The 14,790-nt window shown below is 40.0% G+C and overlaps 2 non-coding genes across 2 annotated transcripts; both read right to left on the bottom strand.

Moving 5' to 3' along the window:
- Positions 1–11,532: 11,532 nt before the first annotated feature.
- TRNAS-AGA (transfer RNA serine (anticodon AGA)) lies at positions 11,533–11,605 on the bottom strand. Its single transcript has one exon. It is a non-coding gene; the product is annotated as a tRNA-Ser (tRNA).
- A 1,447-nt stretch (positions 11,606–13,052) lies between these two features.
- On the bottom strand, positions 13,053–13,124 carry TRNAS-AGA (transfer RNA serine (anticodon AGA)). Its single transcript has one exon. It is a non-coding gene; the product is annotated as a tRNA-Ser (tRNA).
- Between the last annotated feature and the right edge of the window lie 1,666 nt (positions 13,125–14,790).

Here is a 14,790-nt window from a genome sequence, read left to right on the forward strand (position 1 = left end):
AAGAAGAAGCTATTGAAATGTATCTTTACAAAAGCAAGGAAAAACTGAAAGATTTTAACAATGAGGGCTAAAATACTTAATTTTGAGATCCTATGATTTTTTTTAACATTTTTTATTGATTTATAATAATTTTACAATGTTGTGTCAAATTCCAGTGTAGAGCACAATTTTTCAATTATACATGAACATATATATATTCATTGTCACATTTTTTTCTCTGTGAACTACCACAAGATCTTGTATATATTTCCCTGTGCTCTACAGTATAATCTTGTTTATCTATTCTGCATTTTGAAATCCCAGTCAATCCCTTCCCACCCCTCACTTCCTTGGCAACCACAAGTTTGTATTCTGTCTATGAGTCTGTTTCTGTTTTGTATTTATGTTTTGTTTGTTTTGTTTGTTTGTTTGTTTTTGTTTTGAGATCCTATGATTTTGATTTAAAATATCTCCACTTCTAAGAAGCGTCTTTTAAGGGAGCACCTTCTTTCAACTGGTTAAACAGTACAGGCGTACCTTAGAGAGATTGCAGGTTTGGTTGTAGACCACTGAAATCAAGCTAATATTGCAGTAAAGCAAGGCACATGAATTCTTTTGTTGCCCAGTGCATATAAAAGTTATGGTTGTACTACAGTGTAGTCTATTAAGTACGCAACAGCATTATATCTAAAAAAAATACATACCTCAATTAAAAAATGCTTCTAATTCTAATTCCTTTGCTATTTCCACCACATCTGCAATTACCTCTTCCATTGGAGTCTTGAACCCCTCAAAGTCATCCATGAGGGTTGGAATCAATTTCTTCCAAGCTCCTATTAATGTTGATATTTTGACCGCTTCTCATGAATCACAAATTTCTTCCTGGCATGTCGAGTGGACCTGGTTACCCAAGGGCTCTGATGGAGGTGTAGCATGAGATTAATGTTGTTTTCATATCTGCGAACACAGTGTCCATTCTGCAGCCCACGGATCAAGGAGTCATTTCAACTTTCAAATCTTACTATTTAAGAAACACATTTAGTAAGGCTACAGCTGTCAGAGATGGCAATTCCTCTGATGAATCTAGGTAAAGTAAAATGAAACCTTAAGGACTCAGCATTCTAGATTCTAGAATTAGGAGTGGAACCTGAAGGTATGACTGAATTGCTGCAATCTCGTGACACAACTCAAATGGATGAGGAGTTGTTCCTTATGGATGAGCAAAAAAAGTGGTTTCTTGAGATGGGATCTATCCCTGGTGAAAATGCTGTGAAGATTGTTGAATTGACAACAAAGGGCTTAAAATATTACATACATTTAGTCGATAAAGCAGTGGCAGGGTTTGAGAGGATTGACTCCAATTTTAAAAGAGTTTCCACCGTAGGCAAGATGCTATCAAATAAGATTACACGCTACAGAGAAATCATTAATGAAAGGAAGAGTCAATTGATGTGGCAAACTTCACTGTCATCTTATTTTAAGAAATTGCCACAGCCACCCTTCAGCAACCACCACCACGATCAGTCAGCGGCCATGATCATCAAGGCAAGACCCTCTACCAGCCAAAAGGTTACGACTTCTTGAAGGCTCAGATGGTGGTGGCGTTTTTTTAGTAAAAAGTGTTTCTTAAGGAAGGTATGTACATTTTTTGAGACATATGCTGTATGTCATATATATAATGTAAATAATATATATATAATGTTAACATAACTTTTATATGCACCGGGAAACCAAAAAATTTGTATGACTCGCTTTACTGCAATATTGGTTTTATTTTGGTGGTCCAGAGTGGAGCTCACAATATCTCTGAGGTACGCCTGTATCTGAAGGAAAACAAGTCCTTATCTCAAAGACAGAGCCGCACACCCACGTTCACTGCAACATTGTTCACAGTAGCCAAGATACAGAATTAACCTAAGTGTTTTTCAACAGAAGGATGGATAAGGACTATATGAAATATTATTCAGATATGAGAAAGAAGGAAATCCTACCATTTGCAACAATATGAATGAAACTAGAGGGCATTATGGTAAGGGAAATTAGCCAGATAAAGACAAATACCACATTCACTTATATGTGGAATCTTTTTTAAAAAAATTGTTTTTTAAAGGTTGATTTTATAGAAATAGGATAGAATGGTAGTTACCAGGGCTGGAGGGTTGAGGGGGGACGTGGAGGGAGGGACGGAGATGGGGAGATGCTGGTCAAAGGGTTCAGTTAGAAGATAAATAAGCTTTGGGCATCTAATCTGCTCCACATGGTGACTGTATAAATAATACCTTGTTGTGTGCTTGAAATTTGCTGAGAGTAGACCTGAAGCATTTTCACCCCCTCCCCCCTCCCAAAGAGAGCTATGTGAGGTGATGGCTGTGTTAATTAGCCTGATGGTCGTAATCATTTCACAAAGTATATGTTTGTCAAATCATCATGTTGTTCACTTTAAATGTAAACAATTTTATTTGTCTATTATACCTCAATAAAGCTGAAAAATAAAAGAAATGGATTAAGGTATATGAATAATGATTTTGCTTATGCTATTTTTATTATTTGTATAATCAACACAAAGGTTTTAATTTTTACTATATTATATGCAGAAGATCTTGTTTTTTTCCTTTCTTAGGAAGAATATTATTTCAAAAGTGGTTTGGAATTAAATTATTGAGTAGATCCACCAAAATAATAAAACCAATTTGTTGGTCAATAAACAAATATTTCAAAAATCAGAGAAATAATCATAGATTCTTTTTAGCACCTCCTTTTAATCTCAAAATTGCACTGTTTGGAGGATAATGTAAATACACGGTAACCCTGCCTACTCACAGATTCATGCTCTGGGGCTCTGCCTACCCGGCCCTCCACTCTGTCTGGCTCAGGATAAAGCACCACAAAGGCACAGACAAATACATTGCATCTCAAGTGATTAAAGGAATGTGTCTCGCCAGGGAGGAGCAGGGAGGATGAGGAAGAGGAAGGAAGAGCAGGAGCAGACACTTGCAATACGGATTTAAAGAATTTCAAGGGGGAGGATATAGCTCAGTGGTAGAGCACGTGCTTAGCATGCATGAGGTCCTGGAATGAAACCCCAGTACGTCCATTAAGAAAAAAATACATAAATAAACCTGATTACCTCCCCTCCTCCAAAAAAAAAAAGAAAAAGAAGAATTTCAGGAGATCCTGGTCACTCTTAGGTCACTGCCAACATGCTAAGTTAAATCAGAGTGTACCCCCACTTTTTAGTAAATCTGTGAACATTATGTCTTTCTTCATCTTTATTAAAAATCAGTTTTCCCTTTTGAAATTGTCCTGTATCTTGTGACTCTTACAAAGTCACTGTCATTCAAACACATTCGTATAAACAGAGTAGATGTCCTGCAGGGTACTCCGGGGGTGCACCACGGGGGAGTTCTCTGACATTTTAAGAGGAAGACCGTAATCTAGAAGTGGCCACTACAAGTCTTGAGATCTCTTTACTTCTGAAGGCCCAGAGGGTTTACAAGTTATCAAAATGAGTATTAGAAATGGGTTTTTATTAATGTAATTAGTGATCTTCAAGAAATGTGAAATATTTTAGGATTCCTCCCATTCTTGCATGAATAGAGAATAAGAATCCAGAGCTCTGGAAGCCTCGAGCCCTAAAGGTGGCATCCAGATACTGACCCTGACACGTCTTGCCTCCAACCACTGGCCCCAGGGCTCTGGGGGTCCATGAGCCGAGTGGTTGTCCTGCTTGACTGAGTGCACTTGCTGGGCTAGGCGTGCTCTCAGCACCCAAGGGGACAGATGGCAGATCTTTGTTGAACTTACAGCGCAGGGCTTCTGAATTGTTTTTTCTCTGTTTGCAAATAAATGTCTGTGTGCCGCTGACTTGCCTTCGCTGTAACCTGCTAGGGAGGGTGCAGCTGAGTGGCTGACCTTCCCCATCTCTAACTATGTGAGATGTCTAATTCTGCCAAAAAGCAGCTCATAGTTAGGTATGACCTGCCTCTCAATCTGTTCCCATCTAATTTTTTCAGGTCTCCAGGATCTAGACCAGTGGTTCTCAAAGTGCAGTCCCCAGGCTAGCAGTGTCAGGATCGTCCAGGAACTTGTTAGAAATCAAATCCTGAAGACCCACCTCAGATCCGCTAAGTCAGAAGCTCTGGGGCTGTTTTTAAGGTTTTCGGGTGATCCTTATGCATGAAGTTTGTGAAGTGCTGGACCAGATCCCATTTCGCCATCTCTCCCTCGTTCCTTGGTTGCTCTCCTTTTTAACTTCATTTACTGCATCCGTTGTGCCTTCTCTGAGACATCACGTTGCTTTCTTTTTTAGCATTATGTTTTGTTTAAGATTCTCCATAAATCAAGACCCGTATGTAACTTCTAATCAGAATTCCTCACTCATCCAGTCTCCTTTGGGCAGACTCTTTGTATTGAGCTGATTTTATAAACAACACAATTTCAGAAATTCATATTCCTCTGTGAGGCAGCAGGAACAGTGCAAGGATTATCAAGCTCTGTTCTTTGGAACCCTCGGCACTTCTCTGAGCCCCCTAAGGGGATACTTGGAAGGTTGGGGGAGGAGGAATAAGGCTTTTTATCCTTGCCCTTTTTTTCCTGCTATTTTTGGGAGGGAGGTAATTAGGTTTGTTTGTTTGTTTGTTTGTTTAATGGAGGTACTGGGGATTGAACCTAGGACCTCCTGCATGCTAAGCACACACTCTACCAATGAACTACACCTTCCCCAGATCCTTGCCTTTTTTTGAAATCTAATTTTATATATAATGACTAACATCTGCAAATCTCAAACTCCCAAATTTATCCTTTCCCTCTTTCCCTGTTAACCATAAGAATGTTTACTATGTCTGTGAGTCTGTTTCTTTTGTAGATGAGTTCATTAGTGTCCTCTTTTCTTCCTTCCTTCCTTCCTTCCTTTCTTTCTCTTTCTTTCTCTTCCTTTTCTTTCTTTCTTTCTTTCTTTCTTTCTTTCTTTCTTTCTTTCTTTCTTTCTTTCTTTCTTTCTTTCTTTCTTTCTTTCTTTCTCTCTCTCTTTCTTCCTTGCTTCCTTCCATCCTTGCTTCCTTCCCTCCTTCCTTCCTTTTTTTTTTTTTTTTTAAGATTCCACACATGAGTGGTATCATATGGTATTTTTCTTTCTCTTTCTGTAAAATGCCAAACTTAGTGTAACCAAGCAGGACCCCGTGCGGGCTGGGGGGGGCCTACCCCTCCCCCAGACAGACCCCTCCCCCGCATGCTCTGCTGTAGCTCCTCTCTGAAGTACCTAGATAACAGCATCTGATGCACATTTCCTGGGTTGTTTTACAGATGCAAAAACCCCCACCAAATGGGAGACTTTAACTACTCAATGACCATGAGCACACAGCCCCCAGGCCTCCTGGAGCCCAAGGATGGATAATGTTAATCCCTGTGACACCGCCCTATTAACCTCACCATCAACCAGTCAGAGAATTGTGTGCTAGCTGATCACACAGCCTGCAACTCCCTTCCCTCACTTTGCTGTTAAAAGTGCTTTCCTGAAATCCACAGGGGAGTTTGGGCTTTTTAAGCATTAGCTGCCCCAGGCACCTTGTCTGGTGCCTTACAATAAATGCTTCCCTTTCCTTCCTCACAACCCAGTGTGAGAGGACTGGCTTTACTGTGTGCAGGGGCGCAGACCAAGTTTGGTCCAGTAACAATGGGACAGCAGAAAATGCTCCACGTTATCTGAACTGCCGGTGATATTGATTGGCAGGCGAATGGAGTGAGATGGGACTAGATCTCAAACCCTGACCTGCTGACGTCTATGACATTGAGTATCAACTTGCTTCCTTCCCCTTCCCTTCAAGTAACTGCGGGGCATTTCCTAGAATAGTTTTCAAAGGAATACACCTTACATTAGGACCTGGGACGCATACATACATACACGACTGAATCAACACTTAGCCTGACAGCATATAAAGCATTCCGGCATTTTCTACTCTGCTGTGTTTGTTTGTTGTTTTTTAATTCTTGGCTTCCAACAGCAGTTTAAACGCCTTGTCTTGGGGCAGAGGCAATGTGGCTAGCAGCTGTCTCCTTCTTGGATTTGGGCTATGGATTTTAGCCAGATGTTTGCTACTCACTTCCAAGCTTCCCAAGGCAGATTGCCAGTGTTGTTGTCCTACTGTTGGTCTTTGAGTTGATGGCCCATCTGTCCTGGATCTCGATGAGAGTCGGGGTAGAGGAGGGGGACTCTGAGAGAAAGCTCATTAAGTGTGGCCTTGTTCTGGATTCAGAATGTGGTGGGTCTGCACAAAATCACCCTGTTGGATAGGTAATTCTTTAAAAACAAAATTAAGGAGGGAGGGTATAGCTCAAGCAGTAGAGCACATGCATAGCATGCATGAGGTCCTGGTTCAATCCCCAGTGCCTTCTCTAAGAATAAATAAACCTAATTACCTACACACAAACACACACACACACACACACACACACACAAATTAGATCTATGAATTTAAAATTTCTTTAAAACAATTAAATAATTAGAAATGTAGTCATCCCCAGCTGTGCATCAGTAACCTGTGATCGGAAATCAGTTATTCTACAGGAGAATGCTATTCTGGAGCCTTTTGACATTTATTTTAAACAAGAAAAATTATACTACGTCAACCCCAAGCCCTCAACCAATTTCTTAAAACAGTTAGTTACAGCATGGTAATATGCCCTTATATAAAGTTTAAAAATATCCAAGCCATCTTGTTAGGCATAAAGTGCTTAAAAGGTTGTTTCTCCTTTTTTTTAAATTTTTTATTTTATTTTTTTATTGAGTTATAGTCAGTTTACAATGGTCTGTCAATTTCCGATGTAGAGCACAATTTTTCAGTTATACATGAACATACATACATTCACCGTCGCATTCTTTTTTTTTGCTGTGAGCTACCACAAGATCTTGTATATATTTCCCTGTGCTACACAGTATAATCTTGTTTATCTGTTCTGTATATGCCTGTCAGTATCTACAAGTTTAAAACATTGTTTCTTTATCACCAAATACTTACTATGATCGATAATGAACAGCAGCCTTTGTGCAGAAGACCACTGACCAAGATGGCTTTGACGGTCCCTTCAGCCCGACTAAACTTAAACGGGCTTCTTTCTGACTTGAGGCCCCCAAGCTCCCTTTACTTTAGAAGACTTGTCATTTTTTTTCTCTACCCCTTTGAGATATGAATGTTTTTTAAAAACCTCTGGGCAGTTTTACAACCCAGGAAAGTCTTTCTCAAGAACCTGGGAACCATCCTGTTGAAATGTAATCAGCCAGGGAGATGTACCCCATCTCTCAGCTTCTGAGGGAGGGCAGGCACCACCTCCAGGGTTCCTTGCTCCAGATTGCAAAACTATCTCTTGTCATAAAGATATGAGAAATTTATTTTCCCTTCAGATAAAGCCAATTAGCACACACAGCTGGCTTATAACGCCCCCCTAGCATCCTCCGGGGCCTTTCTACCAGCTCATCCCAGCCCTTAAAGAGCCCCACCCCTCCGCTGCCGTGCAGCTGCGTTCAGACTTGTTCTGACCTCTCCCTCCATTTGCAGTAGCCTTGGATAAAGTCTTCTTCACCTGTTTAGCTTTGTCCGGTGCAATTTTTCTTTTAATGCTGCCGATGGTCTTGTACTGTATCCCTTCTGTGGACATTCAATTTCACAATTTTCAAAAAAATTTACAAGGATTCTATCTATATTAGTTTCCTGGGGCTGCTGTGACAAAGCACAATAAACTAGATGACTTTAAAAAAAACGAACGAGCAAACCAGAAATTTATTCTTTTATAAATTTGGAGGCCAGAAGCCCCAAAGCAAAGGTGTTAACAGGGTCGTGCTCTTTCTGGGGAAGAAGCTGTTCCGCGTCTTTGTCTCAGTTTCTGATGTTGTCAGTCATCCTTGGTGTCCCTTGACTTACAGATGCATCCTTCCAATCACTGCCTCCATCGTCACGGGCAGCCTCCCTGTGCACGTCAGTCTCTGTGTCTCTTCTCTTCCCCTTATAGGGATACCAGTCATGTTGGATCAAGAGCCCACAGTACGTGACCATGGCCTTGTGTCAACTTACATCTTTTGGGGGTGGGGGGAGGAAGTAATTAGGTTTATTTATTTATTTATTTGTCTTTGATGGAGGTACTGGGAATTGAACCCGGGACCTTGTGTATGGTAAGCATTCACTCTACCGCTGAGCGATACCCTCCCCCAACTTACATCTTAAATTATGTCTGCAAAGAGCTTATTTCCAAGTAGGGTCACATTCACAAGTACTAGGGGTTAGGACTTCAACATACCTTTTTCAGGGGACACGATACAACCCACAATTCACTCTGAAGAAGCATCAATGTATTTATTTATTTTTATTATTTTATTGAAGTGTAGTCAGTTTACACTGTGTCAATTTCTGGTGTACAGCATAATGTCTCAGTCATACATATACATACATATATTCATTTCCATATTCTTTCCCATTATAGATGACTACAAGATATTGAATATAGTTCCTGTGCTGTACAGAAGAAACTTGTTTATCATTTTATATATAGTAGTTAGTATCTGCAAATCTCAAACTCCCGATTTATCCCTTCCCACCCCTTTTCCCCTCCTGTGACCATAAAATTGTTTGTTATGTCTGTGAGTCTGTTTCTGTTTTGTAGATGAGTTCATTGGTGTCGTCTTTTTTTCTTTTCTTAGGTTCCACATCAATAGTATTTGGAATGAAAGACTTTTCCCACATATGTCTATGAAGTTTGGGGATTAAAAATAGAGGGGTACCTATCTCCTAGTGATAAGGTTTACTTGGAAGGCACTGTGCAGGGTGGGCAGTGCTCTGTCTGCCTAGGTGGAGGCTTAGGTTTGGTGAGGGTGAAGCTTCTTTAAGAGGGGGATCGAGGACTAGTGTCAAAGACAAAACCAGGCAGGTAAGGGGGTTGTCTTTATGCAGATGGTCCGCCCCCAGAGCCACAGCAAAACGCCTCTGCAGGGTGGGTTTTCCCTTTGACTTAAGTCAGGAGGGGAGGTAGACAGGCTGTAGGCAGAGGGATTTCCAGGTGGGGTTGTTTTGTAAGCAGGAGAAAGCTCAGTCAGGGAGTTGAAGAGGAAGTTTTTCTGTGGTTAATTAGTGGGGAACAAACAAACAGCTAATCAATTACAACAAAGAACGGGAAGCCAGGGGATCTGTGTTGCCCAGACTTGCCATCAGGTTCAGGCAAAAAGGGAAAGAAAGACCTGTGTTTGGCCTTGTCTCAGGTAAACAGAGGAGTCATCTGCAAGGATTACGGGAGGCATAAGAAAGAGTGGGCAGTGGGATTTGTGAGTCAAATCGGGAAGGGAGATTTCTTTGAGTAAGCCGTTTCCTAGAACAGAAAAGGATGGGGGATTTCGGAAAACAGAAGGTTGAGGAGGTGTTCTTTGCCACTGCTGCTTTCCAGAAGCACAGGGTCCAGGTGAAGTTCAACATTGTCGGTGGTCAGGAGGAAGGACCCCTTAGTGGCTGAGCGCACGGTTTCATTGCCTGACTTAACTATCTACAGGCACTCTTTTTAGAAGTGGTTTGTCTGCAGGGAGGGGGGTATAGCTCAGTGGTAGAGTGCATGCCTAGCATGCAGGAGGTCCTGGGTTCAATCTCCAGTACCTCCATTAAAAAAAAAAGAAAAAGAAAAATATATAAATAAATAATCCCCCTACCAAAAGAAAAAAAGTCTCCTTTAAAAAAAAGAAGAAAAAAGAGTGGACGCTTATCATTTAAAAAAAAAAGAGAACTGGTTTATTTATCCGTGCAGAATGACTTCCGCAGTAGTGGGGTGCCACCAAGTGGTGGTGCCAATTAGTGACTGCCAAACGTCGGGCTCCAGTGGGCTGGGTGGACCCCAGTAGTGTGCAAGGAAAACCACTGGGCTGCCGCAAGAAAGTACCAGAATTTCTACTTTATTTTTATCACAAAAGCAAGCAAGAATTAAATATTGAGTACTGATATTTAACATAGCAGGTTGCACTGAGTTCCTCACTCTGACTCTGTGTCACAAGGCACCTTCTCAGGGAAGCCGAGAAGCTTCCCACTGTGTAACTTTCCTCTCTGAACCCCTTCGGAGTGTCGTGACATATTGCGGACTGTGAGTGCCTGATTAAGTGTGGATGACGTTATCTGGTTTCAACTAAACCTATCCTTACACAATGGCCAAGTGGCTTTAAAAGACTCCTACAGAGAAACTTCTGGTTTAAAAAAATAACTCGAATAATGCACGTACCAGCAAGCAGGAATCTATGGCAGCACTGGCAAATATTCCTACTGCGGTAGACACTCTTCACCAGCTACTTGACAAAAAAAATTTAAAAATCTAACATATTTTATAAGAAGTTGATCAAAACATTCAAAATTGTGAACACTGTTTAAAATAGGAATTTACTTTAGTGTTGTTAATCTCACCCTAATTGTTCTTGTATGAAGATGTTTCATATCTGTTTGGGTTATGAGAGCTGCTTGCCCATCAATATTTGAAATAAATTGAATTTACATCTCTATTTCATAGTGTTAACCCAACCTTTTCAAAATTTGTGAAATGCAGCATAGATAATCACTGATCTTTTCCCTATGATCGTGGCGAAGACCAGTGACTGGAGCCTATGTTTGCACACTTACAAGATATGGTATAGCATAATTTTCAAAAAGGTAAAATTCTGATTGTTGGACAAATATAAAATGAATATACGTCAAAGATTTTACTTAACTCACTGATTAATGAAGGAACCAATAAAGATGTTATGACCAATTCAGGGAGCATCTAAGAAGCAAAAAGCATCACAAGATAGGAGCTACAGGATATAAAAGTGATTAATGCCTGATCAAAGGCTAGGCATAGGTAACTTTGGAGTTATCTGTTCCACTGAGAGAGATGCTTGCAGCTCTTCCAGACAAAAATCTCCAAGTTAACAAGTAAGTTCACTAATTCTGAGACCTTTAGTCAATAGTAAAGAATGGAATGAACTTTACATTGTTATGATCTTCTGGCCAAATCCAGTCCATGTGTTTTGTAAATAAAGTTTTATTGGAACTTTGTTGTTTCTTCACTTATGACTGCTCTTGTGCTGGAGTAGAAGATCTGAGTGCTCAGAGGCCTAAACCCAGCAAAGCCTCAAATATTTACTGTCTAGATCTTTACAGATGAAATGTGTGGGTCCCTGCCCTAGGCAACCTTCAGGTGGGCTTTGTCCCCACGTGACAGTGAAAGGATGTGCTGCTCACTTTTTTTTGCCTTATTTCCAAATTTTGGATAATTTTCTTGACAGCTACTTAAGGACTCTTAATATTCTTTATATATATATTTTTAACATTTTTTATTGACTTATAATCAGTTTACAATGTTGTGTCAAATTCCAGTGTAGAGCACAATTTTTCAATTATACATGAACATATGTATATTCATGGTCACATTCCTTTCTCTGTGAGCTACCGTAAGATCTTGTATGTATTTCCCTGTGCTATACAGTATAATCTTGTTTATCTATTCTACAATTTTGAAATCCCTGTCTATCTCTTCCCACCCCCCTGTATATATATTTATTGGAGGTACTGGGGATTAAACCCAGAACCTCATGCATTCTAAGCATGCGCTGTACCACTGAGCTATACCCTCCCTGCTTAATACATAATTTACCTGTATTTCCATTACTTTCAGATAGACTTTTTGGATCAGATTCCCTAAGTTTTATTTTTTTTTTAATATTTTTCCCCTCAAGATGTTTTAGATATTTGTTTACTCTTATATTGCTTTATTAATTACAAGTAACACAGAGGACGTTTATTTTTGCCCTTTTAAATAAACTGCAACATTTTTTTGAAGTATAAAATTTTATATTCTTACTTTGAAGTTTAATTGACATCTATTGTCATGATATAGCTCACATATATAACAGTATATATCATATATATTGTCATGATATATACTGCTGTCATTGTTAATTCCATTTTCTTGGCATGCAGTGAGACTCCCCATTCCATCTGCACATCCGTATCTTCATTTCAATAGCATCTGCTTTCACATTTGATAGTGTCTTTAGCATTTCGTTTGGCATGTTTTCTTGCATTTACGCTCATCGTTGCTCTGTCAGTATCCCATTGTCTGTCTTCCATTTCTGTCATTTTCCCCTTAAGCCACTTCAATCACCTTGTGCATTTTCTTTATAACTGATGTAGTTTCCACAAGCCTCTCCCCCAGGTGATTGCTTTACATTTGTTACAGCGTCACTCTTATTTGGATAATCAAAGTGACTTCAGCAATACCATTAACTTTTACCTTAATTTATATACTTAGCTCCACCAGCTCCCTGCCCCCACCCGACCCCGTTGCTTTCTTTACTCATTCTTAATCAAATATGTGTCCATGTATTCTTTAATTTTCCAGATCACTGGTTCATGATAAAAGGATGTAATTCAGGACCAGCCAGTTGGAAGAGATGTATAGGGCGAGGACACAGAGCTTCCATGCTGAGTGCACACCTCTCCCCAGGTCTCCACATGTTCCAACCCAAAGACTCCGAATTCCCTAAGTTGTCATTTAACCAATGTTTATTGAACACATACTGTGAGCCAGATAGATACTGCAATGAACAGAACCGAGCTCTGTCACTTTCCCAGTGGAGTGAGGAAGTCAAACGTGTAAAGGGGGTTTTCTCTAGGAGGTGAACGCTGAGCCCAGTCTGAGAGAGACGCCCCAGATACGTGAAGACTGGAGGCAGAGGAAAGGGAAACGAGGCGCAGTTAATGGTAGCTGGAGGGGAAGATCTGAATTGACTTCGGGGTCTCTTTGGCTTTAGGAGAACTACTTCAATGTACCTTTTGATTATGGAAAAGTAAAACCGAAGCCCTGTTTTGGAACGGAGATGTCTCGGGCAGTGGGAAACTAGGCTGTTTTTCTTGGGATTGTAAAATGTCCACTCATGTGCCTCCTTTCAGTAATAAATATGTTGTAACACCCTTTTTACTATATGCCTACTTGTATACACAATATTTTAAAAATCAGTGTTATGTTCAAATTCAAACATACAGAAGTGGTAAAAAGTTATTATTAAAAAAAATTTGTAATGAAGGTACTGGGGATTGAACCCAGGAACTCATGCGTTCTAAGCACACACTCTACCACTGAGCTCTACCCTCCTCCTCATATTATAAACATAATCTATGTAAGTGTTTGATATGATCACGCCAAGAGGCATAATGGAAGAGACCCCGGGGCCTCTGTGTAGAGCAACAAGAACACGGCGGATACAAATGCGCACGGAAGCCGTTAATCACCAACTCAAACGTCACAACTGGAGTTGCCTTCAGAAGAAATGATTTTCCAGAATGAGTAACTAGATAAAATCCTGGGCCACATAAAGTACAATCTTTCCTAGATTTGCACAGTGGTTTCATTTCTGGAAAATTCAATGTCTAGCAAAACCACACAAAAATATTTTGACATGTAAAGCAAAGTTAAGTTTAAGTTCAAATAATTATAAGCAGATTTTTTTTTTAATTGAAGTATAGTCAGTTTACAATACATCAGTTTCTGGTGTACAGCATACACACACACACACACACAATCGTTTTCATATTCTTTTTCATTATCGGTTACTACAAGATGTTGAATACAGTTCCCTGTGCTGTACAGTATGAACTTGTTGTTAATCTATTTTATATATAGTAGTTAGTATCTGCAAATCTTAAACTCCCAATTTATCCCTTCCCACCCCCTCCCCCCTGTAACCATGTTTGTTTTCTATGTCTGTGAGACTGCTTCTGTTTTATAAATCAGTTCATTTGTCTTTTTTTTAAAGATTCACATATAAATGTTATCACGTGGTATTTTTCTTTCATAAACAGGTTTTTAACCTCCATAAATATGTGGAAGAACATTAGAAGTTCACGCTGACTGAGAAACAGTTTTTCCGTGTGAGACTGCCCTACACATTGACCAGTGTCCTTGGTCCCATTTGCTAAAGCACAGTAGTGCCCATTCAGATCCCTTTACCCCAAATCCCATTCACTGGATAATCCAAAAGACTTCTTCAAATTTCCAAGTTGCCCTCTAGGGGGCAGTATGATTCCTGTGGAAAAATCATTGTGAGAAAAAAGTTGTATTACAGGGTAAACCTGCCCTTGCCCGTAGGGTCTGAGGGGCAGTGTCATTCTGTTGCCTGGGAGGCTGGTTGGGGTGAGGGTGAGGGTGGGATCAAAGAAATATCTTCTCCTCTGGCTAGCCCCCAGGGAAGCCTGGGCGCCTGCAAAAACAGAAGGCAAAAGTAACATTGGACACCCTTCTCATGCATTTAAGATTTCCTTGATCAGTTTGCTTATAAAGAGCTATAGTCAAGAAATGATGGGGTAAATGCAGAAATATCTGTCTATATCAGTATGTGAGTGTTCACGTATACACATATGTAGCGTTGTATATGCGTGCACACACGTTCATCGTGTCATTGTGTTGCAGAAAAGTGGAGGCAATCTAAATGTCTGTGTACAGGAGAGGAGATTTAAAAAAAGAAAAACAAACCTATGACACATTTATAAAATGAAATACAGGTGTCCCTCAGAGATGGTTCTGTTCAGGACCACCACAAGAAACAAATACTGCAATTAAGCAGGTCACTCAAACTTTTCGTTTGTCCAGTGTGTATAAAAGTTATGTTATACTGTAGTCTATTAAGTGTGTAAGAGTGTTATGTCTAAAAAAGCCTTTCTGTTGCTCCTGCACTAAGTATATGGAAAAGTACCAGGGGGACATCCCTTCTGTGTTGCTGGGACCTTGTATGACATGTTAAATAAAAGGCCTTCTCAATCT

This window comes from Camelus dromedarius, chromosome 25, assembly GCF_036321535.1.
Source record: "Camelus dromedarius isolate mCamDro1 chromosome 25, mCamDro1.pat, whole genome shotgun sequence".
Lineage (NCBI taxonomy): Eukaryota > Metazoa > Chordata > Mammalia > Artiodactyla > Camelidae > Camelus > Camelus dromedarius.